This window comes from Hemicordylus capensis, chromosome 3, assembly GCF_027244095.1.
Source record: "Hemicordylus capensis ecotype Gifberg chromosome 3, rHemCap1.1.pri, whole genome shotgun sequence".
Lineage (NCBI taxonomy): Eukaryota > Metazoa > Chordata > Lepidosauria > Squamata > Cordylidae > Hemicordylus > Hemicordylus capensis.
The window spans coordinates 60,251,160-60,270,970 of NC_069659.1; the positions used below are offsets into that span (position 1 = coordinate 60,251,160).

General features: G+C 40.7%; 1 protein-coding gene across 1 annotated transcript in view; it reads left to right on the plus strand.

The window, feature by feature from the left end:
• Positions 1-19,811, plus strand: part of PLCXD2 (phosphatidylinositol specific phospholipase C X domain containing 2) — a 40,219-nt gene that overhangs the window by 985 nt on the left and 19,423 nt on the right. The window lies entirely within an intron of this gene.

Genomic DNA, 19,811 nt, shown 5'->3' on the forward strand with positions numbered 1-19,811 from the left:
AAGCTACTTCGGAGCCCCACAAGGCTGGAGGCCCCAAGGAATGGGTTTATGTCAGGGCTGGGCAAACTCGGACCTCCAGATGTTGTTGAACTACATCTTCCATCACCCCGGCCCCAATTTATTGTGACTGGGGGTGGTGGCAGTTGTCGTTCAACATCATCTGGAGGGCCAAGTTTGCCCAGCCCTGGTTTTTATTGACGGCATTGGAGGGAGGAAAAAGGAGGGCCCAAGAGCATAGCCCTATTTACATATATTGCATTGTATGCGTGTACAGGTTTTAGTACACATGTGTCTTTGTGTGTTATGTTAGGCGTTGGGGGGGTCTAAACTGCCTTATATGCAGGATACAGTTAGGAAGTGTGCTACTGAGAGTAATGTGTGAATAATTGTATGCATGTACAAATATGGATGTGGCTAGTGGCCCTAGTCACATGTTATGTTCAACATTCATACAATCTGTGTGCAGTGCACACAGGTACAGATATGTATGCAGGTGCAGTCACTCATGTTATGCTGATGTCAAGTACACTTCCTATCTGTATCCTGCATTTCAGGGGGCCTCTATGCTGGTTCACTTTTAAAATGAATTCAGGTACAATCATTCACACAAAAACATGTACATGTACCTGCATTCAGATGTCTGTATACAACAGACTGTTTGAATTGGGTGAATATCTCCATTGTTGGTTCTGTTGTTTAGTTTAAAAAATATATATTATCACTGTGAGTGACTTCAGATGTTGTGCGGAACTTTGGTGAAAGCCAAGATCCATGCAACCTCCTTCTGCCCCAAGAGCATGTGCTTCCCACTCCCATCCCCACACAAGTGCCTACTTCCTTTAGGTTAGGAAATGCCAAGATTGGTTGCAATGTCCAAATCCACCAATCTTTCTCGACATAGCCTAACCATAACCTGGTGAGGTTCAGACATTGGGTGCTCCAGATCTCTAAAGGAGGGAAATGTTAGGACTACAAGATATAAAGAAGAAAAAAGAAATCTTCAGATGTGTTGGTTTAGGGTTAGGGTACCTTTGTGATTCTGCTTTTTTTTAAAACATCATTTATACTGGCAAGGGTTGCAGAGATTGATTGAGGTTACGGTAATGTATTTTAGTAGGTATGGCATCTCAAGAAACAAATTGGTCCAATTTGGATTATACTCTCCTCCAATGGCTCCCTTGTATGGGCTGGAGGAGTGAGATCTTGCCTTCCTTTGTAACCCATTGTGCACCTGTCCTGCCTCCATAGCCACCAGATGTTCACTGGTAGGCATAACCTTTGAACAGGGCATACCCAGGTAAGCTGGAACAGCATAGCTGATAACCAAATAAAATCCAGTAGGCATCTGACTGTGAGGTGTGGATCTACACCAGGGCTGCTCAACTTCAGACCTCATGTAGATGTTGGCCTACAATTCCCATAATCCCTGGCTATTGGCCACTGTGGCTGGTAATGGACTGGTAGTCTAAAAACAGCTTTTGGGGGTGGCGCTATGGCTCATTGACCAGGAGTGTAGCTATAATTGAGTGAAAGGGTTCAAAGAATCACCCCCAGCTCCACCCCTCCCTATTTTCTTCATTATCTCCCTCACTCCAAGGGGCTGCTGGGGAGTGGGGCAAACACAGGCCCCCTCTCCCCTAGTTACGCCCCTGCATTTGTCTTTTAATAGTGCCCCCAAATCTGCTACATAGGGTGGGTCCCCTGAAGGATGGCTCATTGCCTTTTGCTACCTGAAGGCAATGTGCCACCTCAGCCCCTTGCTAGCCACATCCCTGCTTCCCTCACCCAGAGCTACCACTGATGCTGCCCTGCCCTGCCTCCCTCACCAGCCTTGAAGCTGCCCCACGTGCCTCCTGTGCTGACCTCAGTTTCCCAGCATGTTCTGCCTTCCATTCCATGCCACTGTTTGCAGATCCAGCTGCAGCATGTGTCTCTCTTCGTTGTTGCTGCTGCTGCTGCTCCAGCGCTCCCTTGCTCTCCCACTCTCTCTCTCTAGCACCAAACTCTTTGCTGAAGAGTTTGGTGCTGGAGAGAGAGAGAGAGAGAGAGAGAGAGAGAGAGAGAAAGTGTGCTGGAGCACGAGGAAAGGCCAGTGGAACGCTGCAGCCTCCATCTGGATCTCCAAACTCTGGTGCAGGCCAGGGAACAGTGTGCCTGGAATGCAAGGCCATTGCAGGGGAACAAAGGGAAGCATTGGGTCCATTGAGGCGGGGATAGAGCCAGTGAGGAGGCAAAGGGTGGGGCCCAGGCCCAGTGAGGAGGGAAATGCACAGGGAGGGCCGAGGCAGCAGAGAGGAGGTGGGGTGGTGGCAACAGGCAAGTGGGGCCATGCTCACAGTGGGGGTGGGAGGGGCACTTGCAGCCCTGTGACACATTTGCTGCCTGAGGCCATCGCCTCTTCTTGCTTCATGGAGGAGCCACCCCTGGGTCATCTCACCATGCCTATTGGTAGGACTTGGCCTGGTTACAGGGAAGCTCCCTAACCTGTGGCTCCTTGAGCAATCTTTGTTAATTGGAGACCTGTTTAAAAACTTGTGATTGTACTTTATCTCAATGGGAGCTGGTGAAGAAGTTTGTTGGTAGGAACCACTACCTGCCTCTGTGGACCAGTCAGACGGGAAGGGAATTTCTGCTCTACCTTGTAGCCCTGTAGAGGCAGTGTTGGAGACAGAGGGCATCAGAGTGGTGGTGGAGCTACTCTCAAGGGGAACCATAGAAGGCAGTTTGTGAGGACCCTCTGTAACCTGAACCTAGCTCAGCCTCAGTCTGCACTGTACAAGTGCAGGTTGCTGACTGGTTAGTTGCTCGGGGGCAGGCTGCTGACGTTAGCTAAAACAACTCTCGGCAATTGTGTTTTGCTCAAGGGTCTGTCTTAGGCACCTCTTGCCTCTACCACCGCCTCATGACAGTTATGTTGGCTGGTTTATTAAAAGAAAAATAAGTTTCAGTTGAACAGAAGGACAAGGGAATTATTGGTGTTCTTTACTCTGGTATCAGTTAACATTAGGGCAGGTTTTGTAAAACCTATATGGTTGATTATACTACAAAAAGGGTGGAAGACTTTTAGAAGTGTAGATATATATTTACATATCTATATAGATGGGAAGGAATACAGCTCAGGGGTAGAGCACATGGACTGCATGCATAAGGCCACAGATTCAGTCCCTTGCATCTTCAGCTGAAAGATGACAAGTAGAAGCACAGGCTGGAAGAGGCCTCTGGCTTGAGGCTTTGGACAGCCACTATCAGTCAGAAGAGATAAGGCTAGACAAGATATCCCCATGAGCCAACTCCCTATAAGCCAGCATCATATTTTCATTGTGCAATGCTGTTTTTAGGGAGTCTAAGGCAATATATTTCATGCTTTTTATTTCTGTATTTTGGAACCGGAACTTTGGTATGGTGTTGTACAAAGCTTGGTGTAAGGGGGGAAATGAAGGACGTTGAAGGATTTTTGAAGCACTGAAATATAAAAATCGATGGCAGGTAACGTAAATTGATATTTCCTGTGAGGGCAGTAGTGTACAATCTGAAGTTTCTATTTTCCCTCTCATGTTAGGACATATAATAGTGAAAGTGATGCCTACCATAAAAGATTTGGGAATCGTCCAGCTCTGGTGGCAACTCAGGATCAGGCCTTCTCTGTGGCCACCCCAGGGCTTTGGAATGTACTCCCTGTCAAAATATGAGCCACTCCGTCTCTGATTGCTTTTTAAAAGACCCTTAAGACAGTTTGTTTTATTCTGTGGAAGTGCTTTAATTGGTTTTTTAAATTCTGTTATTTGTTGTATTTTGGATTATGTACACCACCTAGACAGACATATATCAGGTGGTTTATATAAATATGATTTTAAAAAGTCTATGATATAATACTTGATTTGGAGTTTCCCAGTGGATTGATAACTAACTCTGAACTTCGGTTTTTCCCATTTGGCTAAATGGGGAAAATTAATACAATAATTGAAAAACCAAACAGAATCTGACATACTTGGAAAATTTTGAGACATCCCTGCCCATCCCAAACTATCATCTTTAATTATCTATTATCTTTTATTGTCGAGAGAGCAGAAAATAATGTTGAGGGATACATATGGAAAATGCTTACAGAGAAGCTTCATCCATTGTCCATAATTTCTCCTGAGTTTCTGCTCTTTAATAACTCTTGTGCCAAAGCCCCAATTAAAGTTTAAAATTTAGTTTGTTGCTCCTGTAGGAGATTTGAATATATATACTCAGAAAATTCGATTTCTAGAGTCATGTTAGTCCATTGCAGGGGGGTGGGAAGAGTCTAAGCAGATAGACATACAGATTTTAAAAAATGAAAACAGCGGGGTCAACCAGTTAGCAGTGAATTGCAAGAATGTAGTCTCATTTTAGGTGTGTACACAAAAGATGTTCATCCTTGGTGCCATTATCCAAACCTTACCAGAAAATGGATAGGTTCAAGTTACTCCTTAAAATGAAAATTTGGTTTCATGTGATCTAACATTTGTTACTGAACTGACTCCAAATACCATGCGATAAGAGACAGTACTTGCTTATGTTTGGGTGTTGGTTTTATGTACCTTTTGGCTGCATATGGATGATATTAATAAATTTCACTGTGATGGTGTCATTTATGTTTCTTACCAATTGGCAAAGGTGTGTTAGAACTGAACTTTTCAGTTTACTAAAATAAATAGAAGAGTTGTTGAGCATTGCCATATATGAGGCTGGTTAACCAGGATAAAATGTTCAGTACTGTCTCTGGCTTTAGGGTGTAAGCCGATCATTAGCTGAGGTCAAACAACATTCCTTAACACAGCCCATGCTGATAGTGTGTTATTGCAAATATAGGTTCTCAGAAAAATCTGCAGCTCGTTTGTTCAACAGCCAGGATACCAGACTAGATGAATCATTGTTCTGCTCTGGGAATGTCTGGTCATCCTCCAGAACTGGCAAATCCACAGTCGGCACGAGCTGGCATTTGGCTTGACATGCTTTTCATTTGTAGTACACTTAACTTACTGCAACTGTGGCTGTTTAGCAGAACCACTACAGTAGTAGCAAAGCTAAAGATATTTTTAAACCAATGAAGTGTCCTAATGGATTATATAATGGTGGTTGGCCCAATTGCTTCAACAAATATCTGGTCTTAATTCCCCTGCACATACACGTGTCTTTAAATTTTGGTCTGTGACCGCAGATAAACATGTCTAAATAAGGGATGGAGGTATAGCTCTATTAAAACTAATCTTTACTGTTTACTGCAAGTGAGGAGAGATGGGATGTTTGCTTTGGATTTACAGATCAATCAGTTCATTGAGACAACTTGCTCCAGATGTCAATTCTGCTAGCACATTTTCCAAGAAGGTTCTACATCTGCAATTGACTGCAAAATTAATAATTTACAATTCTGAAAAAGTTCAGCTCTCTATCAAAATATTTTTTTTAAAGAAATTGCACTCTCTACTATAAAGACAAACAAAACAGTTCTCTTTGGTGAGCCTATACATTTTGTTGATGAGATAAAAGGAGAAGACATGAGGAGGATTGATTGATTGAAAATTACTGTTGTAATTTTTAATAACATTTCAAGAGATTGATAAATAATACATTAGAATACCATGAATATCAGTTGCATAAATTTTTATCCTTAAACCAATTTTTCTCAGTAAAAACATGAACAGAAAATTCTTTAGCTGGCAATGAACGCATTTTAAGGCAGGTAGGATTTGGTGATTTCCCCCCCACATTTCTCAGACTGCTCAGCACAGCTGAAAACAGGTGTGGCTTGCTTTCAATTAGTAATGCATACATTGTGCCTAGCCAGGTGTATTAGCATTGATAAGTAATGCTCAAAAGCATTATACATAGTAGTTGGAGTAATAATACAAGATAACATAGGACTTAGTTTGTCTGTGCCACAGGAACATGACAGGAAATTAACAGGCTTCTACTTTATTCTAAAGTGACATCATGATGCAGGCCTCAAGATTTAGCTCTTAAATGATGTGTGAATAAAAAGGAACATCAGAAAAAGTCCTTAAAGGATAATATCAGGCCATGAACAAAAGACAGTCCAATTCTTAGTGGACATTATAATGGATAGTGGACTTGGTGGACTAAAATAATGTCAGTTTTGTCTGCTTATCACTACCACTGTGTTGTTCACAAAACAAAGGTAGTCTAAAATATTGCTGCAGGATCCTGGCTAATGGCTCAGATAATGTTTCCTATCAGCCAGGGGCATAGCAAAGATGGAGTGGGCCCAGAGACAAGATTTTAAAATGCCCCCCCCCCACTGAAGTGCAGCTCATGAGGTAAAGAAATCTTAAATGAGGCTGAATAATGGCAACAAAAAGCAAGCGTTTGTGTGTGTGTGTGTGTGTGTGTGTATATATACACACACACACACCTATGTGCCACAATAGAACATCATCCTAAGTTGTTTTTTAAAAGGTTTTGTAAATTGTGGACGATGCAAGTCATTTAATGGTACTAGAGAAAGACATGCTGTTCTGGTAGCTCCAGGTCTTAACACTCACATCAATTTCGGAGGATGAATACAACTGAAGGATGCCCAGGCGGGTGCGCAGCTGGGGGAGTCAATCATGTGACTTGTCTCTGGGGGCCCTCCCAAGGCAGTGGGCCCCCAGACAACTGTCTCCCCTTGCCCTATTATAGTTACGTCCCTGCTATCAGCAAAATGGAAGCAAGGAAGATCACAGGTCATAGTCTTGTCAAGAACTGCACTCTGGACCCAAGCCTATCATAATTTACATAGATAAGTAAAGTGATCAAGACAGGATGAAAGCTGAACAAGCACCACAGACAGCATAATAAAGTAAGATAAGAAACAGGAAAATTGAAACAAGAATTCATTTGCACATCTCCAGTATTAACTGAACCACAGCAACTCAACCACAGCAACTCTGCTTAACAGCACAATCCTGTGTATGTTTACTCGGATGTAAGTCTCATTCTCTTCAATAGGGCTTATTCCCAGGTAAATAGGATTGCAACTTAAATTGCCTGTACACATGTTGCAACATATCTGGCCCATGATGTAGCATGAAGATAGTTTTGTTCCTGATGTGCCTTACATAACTAATTGTTTCTAAATTGCACATTACCTTCCACTGTATATTGGGAGTGAGTCAAGGTATGCAAGGAAGGGATGCTTTAAACTATTTCTCACCCCTAAATAATAGCTGTATATCCTTTCCTTCCTTAGAAAACAAGACACACATTTTGGAAGGCTGAGAAATTGTAGCAAAAGATTTCCTTATAAACATGAAATATTGATGCATGATAAAGACAAGGAAAAGTGAAATCTGACATCTCACATTTATCTCCAACTTACTAGCTGTCATGTGAAATAGTCTTGTCATAGTTGAATGATTAACAAAACACCCTTTATGAGATCATGTGCTCTGACACTGGCATTAAAACATGTGTCACAGCAATCATGAATTTCAAGTCTCACAGTGACTATCCAGTTCACTAAGTATTCTTTCAGGTATCGTGCGTGTGTGAGTGAGAGAGAGGGAGATGTGTTGATAACTGTGTGTATGTGGAGCACCTAGATGCTTGTTAACCACCTATTTATCTGAACACTCATTCTTTTAATTTTCCAAGCTTTACCATGTTCCTAGATAGTTTAGGCTGCTCTATAGTGAGCTGTAGTCCTCAGCAAGGCATGTGCACAAAAGCTTGTCTAGGAAGAAGCTGGGAAATAGTTTTGGGTTTTTTTGTGGGGTTTTTTGGTACAAATAGGACTAGAACAAGATTTTTGATTCTGGGAAGGCAGCATGGCCTCCCTGCTGGAGGCCCCCCTCCCTCTGCAAGTTAAGCATCCACCTCCTAGACACACACACACACACGCACACATATACACACAAACACAGTAATTTTAACACATGGGATATATTTAAGCAAATATACAGTAGTGAGTCTAAAGAGTATTTGGGGGCCCCCGGGTGTGGAGGCCTTGGACTTGGGCCCCAAAATCCAGGGTTAAGAGCACTACTGATTCCAGTGACAGACAACTGGTGTTATCTAAGCCATCTCTGAATGCAAACCTTAGTAAGTTTCATTTAGTAAATTTAAAATAGTTTAAACTTTATAAATGAACTACTGCTGTTCTGATTCAATACATTAAATGGTTTTTAAACCTATGTGAAGTGGGGTTACTTATTTGTTTACTTACTAAGCTAGAAATAGGGCATGGATTGTGTGACTTTGGGTTCAAGTTTCTTCAGTATTTAACTCCTGAAAACCAGCATTCTGCTATCTGTAGTCTTTAATCTCTGCGGCATCTGTTGATCCTCTCTTACTGCAGAATAACAATATCACTGGGCTTTGACATACTACTTCTTATGGGGATAGACTCAGCTGTTTCCCCTCACAACACACTAAACCCTTCCACTGTAGTCCCTAAGAGCTCTGTAAAATCATGATTAAACCTGCTCTTGCATTTTGCGCTCCAAAGAAAGAAAGTGACAAGCAAATTGTCACTTGGAGATTGGTGCAGCATAGTATTATAGGGCATTTTTCTGGTCTTGTCTAGTGTTCTGAACAGTTTGGTGCAGAGAGGTGTTGCCGGATTTGTATGTGGCTTTTCCCCTCCAATGTTTTGCTTGGTATGTGCATGCTAATGAAAATACCATAAAACATTATTTTCTCAACATTTATTGTACACTTCCTAAGATGTGCTTTTTGCAAGTTTATAGTTGGCTTTAGACTCATGTCCATCTCATGTTATCTTCCATATAGATCATGTAGTAGAAGTACATCTCAAGAGCAGATAATGACATTTGTTTAGCCTGTCCTATTACTTAATTGAAATTAGATTTCTATGCATTCACTCCTACTTTTGATAGAATTGTGTTTGCTATAAATGCCAGCAGAAATGTACAGAAGTTTACTGGAGACAACAAGAAGGAAGCTAGTGCAATACTTTAATTACATTAGAGTTCATTAGCTATCCCTGGCTGCCACTGGCTTCAGATGTGCCAGCTTCGCACAGCCTGTAGCCATCAAGATGGCACCGTGCCTGGGGAAGAGCATATTGTAATGCCTGCACATCCTTATCTCTAGAAACACATCTTTGCCCCTGCTCTGGATAAATTGCTGCATTAGAAAATTAAGGGTTGGGAAAGCTTTTTTCACATTCTCTCAACATTTTCTTTTAAATGCACTTAACATTTAATATAGACTTGTCTGTTCTCTGTTGCTCTTATTGGTTTGTGCTTGCACACATGAATAGTGCTGTGCTCCGTGAACTATAGTAATGTGAATAAGTATTCATCTGGATTAGCAAATTTTTCATGGTCTGGCCTTAGGGAATTAAGCTGTATGGGGTGTTCTTAACTAATGACTGGATATTTCTCTTAGGACTGATTTCTGTGTTTAGCATGCACTCACAATTTAGACACAAAATGTACCAGTGTAGGGTTGTTGAGGCCTTTTAATAACTCACCTATGACCATAGTTGGACTATGACAATTTTTGCAAGTCTAAACAATAGTCAGTACCTCATGTATGAAGTAACTTATCTCTGTAGATAATGGCAAAGAATTTGTCCCCTGTGAGCCCCATCATCTGTTTAGCTATTTTTAGCATAAATGTTAGCTACCCTCCTAAGGTTCACATATGGGTTATAGAATGAGTTGCAGGCATAAGCCAAATACATAAATTCTCTCATGCCAAAAAAATTATCAGTTTTCAAAATATATTGGCCTTCTAACTCTCTCATATACCTTCCAGCATAGTAAATAGCTGCCTTACTATAGCTGCTTTTTCTGAAGGAATTGCTACCCACCCTGAACAAGTGATTAACTGCAAAGTAGATTAAGACACAACTGAATCGCTTCTTTTGAGGTTTAGCAATGTCTTCCTGACCCCTGCTTTTGCCCTTCCCCCCAGTTGGCCAAGTGTGCTGTGTGCTAAGGAACTGGCATGCTGCCTTATTTAGCATAAATTGTTTTCTTCTCTTATAGTTGCCTGTTCTCATGTTTCCATAGTTTTACATATTTTTATTTTGTAACTGAATGTTCTTGTGTGAATACTTTAACTTTAGCACTTCAGAAATTGTTTTATTAATACTTGTTTCAGCTCTTTGAATTAAAAAATAACTCAAGTAGCCTAATACTTTTAAGAGTTTCTATATTGTTGGAAATTAACCCATCCCACAGCATAAAGCCCATAAGGTCTGGTAGGAAAAGCCTTGATTGATCAGGTTACCGCACCATGGACAGATCAATGGGTCACATAGATCCAACAAGAGCCAGAGGTAAACTGAGCTGTTAGATACCTCTTTATCTCCTTTCCCCACTGGATCCTGACTCCCTGACTTGAGCATAGTGGCTTTAAAGGAGTCTGGAACTCCTCCTCCTCCAGCTGATCCTGCCTCACTTATTGCCAGTCCTGAGAGCACATATCAGTATGTGGCAGGGGGAGGCGCTGACTGTTCAGGGGGTTTGGGTTCTGAGAGCATAGTTGTGGGAGGGGGGTTACAGTCTCAAGGAGTTCCATTGATGGGGTTCTCTCAGGCTCTGGCCTGGTGTCTTAGACGCAGCCAGACATGGAGTCACTAATAGAGACCGGGGTTATGACAGACCACATGTAATTTTCTTTTTTAAAAATAATATTTTTATTATTTTATCCATAGTATAAACAAAAAAACATAAGAAAAATAGAAATGACAAAAGAAAGAAAAAAGGAAAAACTGATATCTAACATAAAAATCTCTGGGGTGGGGGGGAAGGAAAATCTATATACAAGATTTGCTGCATCTTCAAATGTATTGTTTTCCAAACATTTTGAGTTTTTTTACATGTCCATCACATATGATAAAAAGTACCTTTCTGTTCTTTACATTTCCAACAATCCCCGGAGTATTTATTGTTCATCTTTGAAATCTCTACTGGGGTAGTATACCAGCGTAGGTACATTTTATACAAGTTTTCCCTCAAGTTACTATTCACTGTAAATTTTATGTTCACCCTCCATTGAAATTCCCACTGTTGCATCTCTATTGTTCTGTTAAAATTCTGCATCCATGTTATTATATAATCTTTCACATGTTCTGATTCCGAATCATATTTCAGTAGTAATTTGTATATAAGACCCAGCAGATGCTCTGAGTTCTTTGTAATTAGAGTTTCACATTCTTTCAAGTTTCAGATTGTCAAGTCTCTCAACTTTCCTCCTTGTTTCCGTACTTTTTCTTGGATTATGCAGTTAACCTGTGAGTACAATAGCCAAGAAGGATGTTCATCCCACTCTTGACTTAAACATTCAATGGATTTCATTTTTTATCTTCCTACCATTAGACATGCAATTTTCATTGGTTAAATGTCCCCAAATTAGGAGTTTCTGTTCTGTATAAGGGGTTTTCCTCTCCTTCCATAAGAGTCTGTGGAAGGAATAACATGGTAGTGAAGGAATTCATGGTTTGTTTTTGAACCTAGATTCTTGTTTTGTTGGGTTTTCTGCATTTTCTTGATGGGCACAGGGTTTATGGGGTTTGTGAAAAGTTAATAATGTAATTTTGCATGAGATGTCTAAATACCATGTACCCATCATGCCCTTTGAACTCATTGAATGTAAACATGGGAATCCATATTTCCTTCTCTTACCACATGTAAGAGATGCTTTCTGTTCAATAATGAAGAGTTAATCAGGTAGTGACATTAAAAAGTTCTTGCCCATTAGAAGTTAACCTCTATGTGGATCTCCTTTAATCAGATTATGTAAGTGACTTCTGGGATAGGTAATAGGATATCTTAACACCCATCAATTGCAGTTATGGACATCTTCCAAAAGCTGGAACAAACTAATCTTCCTTCACCTTATGTGATGCAGATTGTTTCAAAGCTTCAAAGGTGTGGTTAAAACAACAAAATTCCATAGGGCAAAAAAGGCTACCTCATGAATACGATTCTATAGATGTTATCAATAATAAAGTAATTTTACTCTATTATACTGAAGGTAAATGTGTCATAATAAATTGCAAATCAGACAGCCTTGGGAACTACGTTTTCAGAAAGACAGTAGAGAACATGAATAAAAACAGACAGTACAAAAAGTAAATCATGTTCTGGGAGAGCCTGTTGGGGGTCTCTTCTGATTGTCTTTAAAAGGGGCCTTTCACACAACTGGGTTGGGTTGGGTTGAGTGGGGTGAGTTAAAGAGCTCTTACCCTGGCAGCAATGGAAAATCACAACCTCAGATTGGTTCAACAAACCCAGGAAACAAATGAGTAATCCAGTTCCAGTATCCATTGCTGAAAACAGGAGCAGAAAGCATATAGAGTCCTCCAAATACCTTGTAGGCCTTCTCAGCATCCTTTGCACTGTCAGTACACTGGAAAGCCTCATTACTCATGACTGCTTTTGCATGTCTCTTAAGTTGAGATTTAGCTGAAGTCATCTTTGCACCCTCATGATTGTCAAGAAGAAAATAGCAGAATGAGGGTTCAAAGTTAAACTTCAGCAGCAATTACTTTTTTTTACCCTGTATGGCAGGCCTGCTCAACTTTGCCCTCCTGCAGATGTTGGCCTATAACTCCCATAATCCCTGGCTATTGGCCATTATGTCTGGGGATTATGAGAGGTGTAGTCCAAAAACAGCTGGCCTGCAATGGGAATCAAGAGAAAAAGGGCAGAAAGAGACTGCATAATAGTGATGAAACTGAAGCCTTATTTAATGCTATGTTAGGGAAGTGGGAAGTTGACTTTTGTCTTTATACTTGTGGTCAGCAGTTTGTATTCCAAATAGTTGTTCCTCTGATTCACCAAGGCAAGGATTCTGCATCCCTGAGCCCAGTGAAGATGTTTTGGGAATTTCAAGCCTCCTTTTTGACGTTTGCACAGGAGCTTGATATTGGAAGGATCTATTCATCCACTTGAGCAAGAGGGTTCAATTGTAATTTATAATTCTTTGTAAAGCGTTAGTCACACACTGTATTTGCATTACATAGAGATGAACATGCAAAGGATTAGATAAGAATTGATGGTAACTCATTTGGTTTAGTTATATTTACAATCTGAGATCATATTTTGAAGCTGTCCAGATTTGGAGATACTGATTGTACAATATCTCCAATAAATTATTGCAGTGACACTTAGCTGGTAAACACTTGAATTCTATTCCCTTTTTCTACTGCAAAATCACTTCTATACTGCAAAGTCTATCTTCACTCTCACCCCACCCTAGGATCGAAAACAACTAGGAAGGAGATTATTGCCTCCATTCAAAAGCTTGAGTGGAGTGAGGGATGGTGGGACACCAGTTTTCCAGTATTATGGAAGTGCCATGGGAGCCAATCTGGAACAGGCTGATGAAGGGATTCGCTGAATTAGAGAGAAGGCAACTAAGCTGACCATCTGTTTTCTTAAGAGGTTATGACTGAGAAAATACAGAGATACAAAACTAAAGAAAAGGCTTCAAAAGACTGATGTCTTTAATCCCTGTTGCAATATGGTTATGAATCTATATAACCTTGTGTCTGCCCTTATGGTTTAGGGGGGAAAATGTTACATTAAAAATCTGGATGCCAGTTAATTGAGCTTGCTAAGGGTATCCTGTAATAGGCAGATCATTTGATTATTGCATACTACAGGGGTTGTTTGACATCTCCAAAGGAGGTGATACTGGCTGTGTTTTCAGTTAATCCTTCATACTTAATGTGCGAAATCTCTATTTTGGTATGAAAGCAATTTCTGAGAACCTCTAAATGTCTGCAGAACATTTTTTTTAAAATCGTAAACAGTAGGGAAGAAATAAGCAGACAAAAAAAAAAATCCTCAAAACAAATCTACCTGCACACAGTGGCTGACTTTCTTCTGACACAGTGAACTTAACTCAGTTTTTGAGATACTTCTGCAAATTCAGTTAATGGTAGGCTGAAAACAGAATTTGGGATGTAAAAACCCTGGACCTTCATGTCCTATGAAGGCTCTCACAGATGTACAGATTGTCTTTCACAAATGGAAAAGCAGTTTGGGGAGGTTGCAGCTCTGATTGCATAAATGGCTGGAAGGGAGAGGGTTAATCAGTTCTTTTCATACTTTTCCACAGCAGACCAAGGCTGCTCTTCAATAAAAAAGCAAATGATTGTGTGGAGAGCGGGGGCATACACAACTGCATGTAAGGTATAGTTTGGCCTTAAGAAGCTGTTACTTGTCTTGCTGGTCTCTTTACAAAGGTGTATAATACAGAACCCATTCAGTTGGCATGCTTGTTGAGATAGTTCAGTTGTAGTCATTTAATGTGTCAACATGAAAATGACTGCCTCCAACCTCTTACAATCTAACAAGCAAACTAAACAAGCAATTCAATTAGCCCTTATTTCAAAATGAGTGTTTAGATGCTTTTCTTTGGTCAGGTAAGCTGCTGTGTTAATGATCTGAATCTCCAGGCCCTGTGAGATTCTGTTAGGTTTAGTTTAACTCAGTCAGCTTTGCATGGTACACATCAGATACTGAGGAAATAGGAAAAAGTGCAAACCTTACCTTAAGTGATCTTTTATCACACTGGAACATATATTGTTTAAGTATCAGTGGAGATATTTCCCTCCACCCACCCCCCCAACACATAACAAGTTGTCTCATGTTATTTGGAAATTGTGCTATATATTCCAGGTATAGAATAAATCTGGGAGCCTTTTTTCACGATCACGTGCAGGGCTAGTTGGCAGGTGGTGGGGAAGGATGCGAAAACCCGCCTTCCCTGCAGACAGTCTCCAATAAATGTCTGGGCACACGCCTGGATTGCGCACCCAGAGGGTCCACTGCTGCCCCAGGGTGTCCCTCCCCCCAGTCATCCCAGACCTCAGAGATTCTACAGTGCCCCATGCAAGTGCACGGTTCGTTGTGGGGATTCCCCCCCCAGTGTTGGGTGGGTGCCCATCCATGTTGCAGTGCTGGTTAAAAGCAGTTGTCGCTACCACATAGTCAGCTAAACAGGGTTAAGGAAGGGCTCTCTCCCTTAACCTCGTTTAAGAGTGGGTTCCCTAGGCAGGTTTGCCGCCAAAGCACCACTAGGAACTGGTCAGCTCCTGCCAGTTCTCATGAGCAGCCAAGTCTGGGCTTAGCTGCCCTAGCCCAGTCTTGGCTGCTCGTGAGAACAGCCTCTGTATCTGAGAAGGTCACCTTCTCTGTAACTGTGGTACATTGTGTGATTGTGTGGCACATCCTCCCCCTGAAAGCCTGATAGGCCTCCCCGTTGGCTGCTTTTATCAGCATGTTAAAGCATTCCTCTTCAGACAACTTACAGTGCTTGATTGGGCCATTTTTTTACCAATATTGGTGTGTTGCTATACGTGAATGATCTTCTGTGCTCTTATTATGTAGTTTAACTGTGTGCTTATTATTTGGAAATTGTGTGGAATTATTTTTACTGTATTCTATTGTACTTGAGTATTTACCATTTTATGCTGCTTCAAGCACATATTGGAGGAATATGATATATATATATATTGAATGTATAAAAACATAATTGTGAAAACACAGTTGCTGACATCCTGATAAGGCAGCATCAGCGTGATGGGAATATGTGCCAATACTGTGGAAAGTTTCCAGAGCTCCAGAACAAGAAGCACAAAGGGTATTGTGGGGGGGGGGGGTGTATTTTAGGTGAGAAAAAGAAAATTGGTTTATTTACTGCTCTTCAACCAAAATTCCCAAAGCAGTTTACATATGAATGAATGAATAAAAAATGGCTCCCTGTCCCCAAAGGGCTCACAATCTAAAAGCAACATAAGGCAGACAACTTGACATGGTCAATGCAATTGAAGGCTTTTCTGTAGTCAATAAAGCACATATTGACTTCTTTTTGGTATTCTTTGGCTTTCTCAATTGTCCAGCATACATCAGCAATGATATTTCTTGTTCCTCGGCCTTTTCTGAAACCAGCTTGAACATCCGGCATTTCCCTTTCCACATAGGGCTCTAATCTGCGTTGGATGATCCTGAGCATTATTCTGCTAGCATATGAAATTAAGGATATTGCGCTATGGTTTGCGCAATCTGTTAAGTCTCCTTTCTTTGGTATGGTTATATAGACTGACCTCTTCCAATCCGTTGGCCATTGTGTCGTTCTCCAAATTTGCTGGCATAGTTTGGTTAGAGCTTGGTTTATTCTTCTTCTGTTGCATGCCATATTTCTGTAGCTGTTCCATCAACTCCTGTAGCTTTCTGACTTGGTAATGACTGGTGTACTGATCTAACTTCATCTTCCCATACTAAAGGTTCTTGCAAGTAGGGAATATTATCTTGGATGCTTTGCCTCTACTCTATGGCCCCTCCCTTGACTCCTCAGGTACTTCCTATAGAGAGTCAGTCCTCTTCCTTTCCTCTTAGAGAGTAGATGGAAACATCTCTCTCTCCCTGCCTATCCATTATGTAGCTAATAGATAGGACTAGGTGTTTTCTATCCAAACTGTACTTCACCAATAAACCTATTTTGTTTAGATTGTACAACAGTCTCCATACGTATTCTTCAAATAACTGCAACAACTAAACTCTGCATTCTACTCTGTAACTGGAGTGGGTAGCTTCTTTTTGGCGCTTTGCTAAATAATTACAAACCCCAACAGTTCTAAGGCCTCAAAGACTTGTTGCCCTTATGGCAATTGTAATTTATGAGGATTTCAAGGGGGTTATAGGATAATGCAACTTTGGGATTATTAGGTAGGGTTAATCATAGATGGAATCTCTTAAGAACCTGGCTCACTTTCTCTTCTGCGGAGCAACTATGCAAAACAGACTCCCTAGTTGATTTTAAATGGCTTGACAAATATTGTCCTCCACCCGACACTTCAGTGCAGTGAACAAACTTACATTTGTATCAGGGTGGATTTGATTTAAATCAAACTGATTTAAATCACGATTTAAATCACTAGCAGGGTGGATAAAAATAAAAAAAAATTATTTAAATCGGATTTTTTTTTATTTTTATCCACCCTGCTAGTGATTTAAATCAAATCCACCCTGATTTGTATACAGTATTTCAGTGTTAGCACATACAGATTAGTAATGTCATCTTTGAGCTGCCTGCCTCGAGGAGCATTTGTTGCTGAGTTATTAAGCCCATACTGAAGGTCTTGGATTCAGTCCCTGACATCCCAAGTAGCATTGGAAACCTGCTGTAAGTCAGGGTTGACAGCATTAACCTAGTGGACCAATAGACTGACTCAGCAGGGGAAATCATCACTTTCTATCCTAAGCCTAATCTATGCCTCTTTAAAGGGACTGATTTCAGACTGGGATGTTTTAAAGGATAAGGCAGTGGTTTCCAACTTGGGGCTTCCAGATGTTGCAGAACTATAACTCCCATCAGCCCCAGCCACAATGAATTGTAACGAGGGCTGATGGGAGTTGTAATTCAGCAACATCTGGAGGCTCCCAGGTTGGGAACCACTGAGATAAGGAATATATTACAGTGGTTGACAGGACTGTACAGCCCTTGGGGACATATTTAGGGGTATTAAAAATGTTTATGTGGGAAGGAGGGATCAGCAAAAATGGCTTTCCCCCACATACATAGTGGGACTCTGGATTGCTATATGCTGCAGAGGTACTTTGCATGCAGCACCTTCATGAGAACATTGAGGCTGGAGGTGGCCCTCTGACTAGTAGCCGTTGATAGACCTATCCTCCATGAAGTTATCCAAGCCCCTCTTAAGGCCATCCAGGTTTTTGGCTGTCACCACATCTTGTGGCAGAGAATTCCACAAGTTGATTATGCGTTGTGTGAAAAAATCCTTCTGTTTGCTGATCCTACATTTCCCAGCAATCAATTTCATGGGATGACCCCTGGTTCTAGTGCTATGTGAGAGGGAGATGAATTTCTCTCTATCCACTTTCTCCACACCATACATGATTTTATAGACCTCTATCATGTCTCCCCGCAGTTGCCTTTTTTCTAAACTAAATAGCCACAGGTGTTGTAGCCTGGCCTCATAAGAAAGGTGCTCTAGGCCCCTGATCATCTTGGTTGCACTCTTCTGCACCTTTTTCCAATTCTACAATGTCCTTTTTTAGATGTGGTGACCAAAATTGTACACAGTACTCCAGGTATGGCTGCACCATAGTTTTGTATAAGGGCATTATAATATTAGAAGTTTTATTTTCAGTCCCCTTCCTAATGATCCCTACCATGGAATTGGCCTTTTTCACAGCTGCCACACATTGAGTCGACAGTTTCATCGAGCTGTCCACTACAACCCCAAGATCCCTCTCTTGATCAGTCACCAACAGCTCAGATCCCATCAAGGTATACTTGAAGTTGGGGTCTTTGTCCCAATGTCATCACTTTACACTTGCCAACATTGAAGCACATTTGCCATTTTGTCGCCCACTCTCCCAGTTTGGAGAGATCCTTTTGTTGCTCCTCACAATCTGTTTTGGTTCACTACCCAAAAGAGTTTGGTATCGTCTGCAAATCTGGCCACCTCGCCGCTTACCCCTACTTCTAGATCATTTATGAATAAATTAAAATCACCGGTCCCAGTACAGATCCCTTCACACTTAGTAAGGATGACGTCCAGTCTTGCTTACATTGTGGCTGAATATTACTTTTTGTCCTTTCTAATGTCTAGTTTTTCAAACGACAGGATTTCCTCTACGAATGTAAAAAAAATGACATAGTGCATTGTAAAAAGAAATTTCACAAAGCTCCATGGTTTTTACAAATCTGTCTTAACAGATGTGTGTTACTGTTGGCTGACAGTCCACTTGATTCACTGGAATCAGCTGGCTCTAAAATGCTTCTGTGGATTTAGGTTTTTTCAGTGCAAGAATTAGGCAGATTACAGATGGAAAAACCAATGCACATACAAGGATTAACCTCACTTCACACAGGAGGTATTTAGAATCATGACAAGGGCCTAGAAATCTTGGCACTTGAATCCCGTGCTCTGACTGGTAGCTAATAAGGTCTTATTCTATTTTCACTCTAATTTTTTTACAAAGGAGTAATTGAAGCACCACGTATTCCATTTATAACATGGGTAACATTGATCTAAGTCCACTAGCTTCAATATTTAAGTTAAGATTAATCTAAGCTTCTATAATAATTATAGGCTTGCAAAGCAAGTGTTGGTAGTTAACTTGAATTGACATGAGCCCTTTCACAAGACTCTTCACCACCATACTGTGTGCATTTTTGTAACCCCATCCTGAGAACAGATTTCTTTTTAAAGTGAATTTTGTCGTGTGTGTGTGTGTTATAATGCTTCCACATGTTTGAATCACAGGTCAGTTTTTTAAAAATCACTTTGTAGCCGCAGGAAAAGAACCCTGTGAATATACTATGCAAAGATAACTTGCAAATTAAAAACAACTGCTGATGGCTGAAATACAATTTCTTAACTAGGGCATATTGAATAAATGTTTTAATTGTAAAATGTATTAAATCCATTCAGTATGAACTTAAGTCATGTCAGTAAAGGGCAAATGTTAAAAAATAATAATGTATGCATCCAATTACTTTCTGTGATAAAACTGAGTGTCTGAAAGAGAGAATTTTAATTATGGATATAATATAGCCTATCGATTACTGACATTTGGCCTTTTCCCAGAGCATTTAGATTTTTTTCATAGAGATGACACAGAATACGAGAGTAGACTAACAATTAATTGCCTCTTCTCTCTGTGGCAATGCATGTACTCTACTATGTAATTATACTCATTGAGGCTGTTCTCACATGCAGGCAAAATTGGGCTAACAAAGCCAAGCCTGGTCTTGTCTGTATGTGAGAACCTCTGAGATTGTGCCCAATCTTACTAGCAAACCTGCCAAGCCAACCACCCTCTTAAATA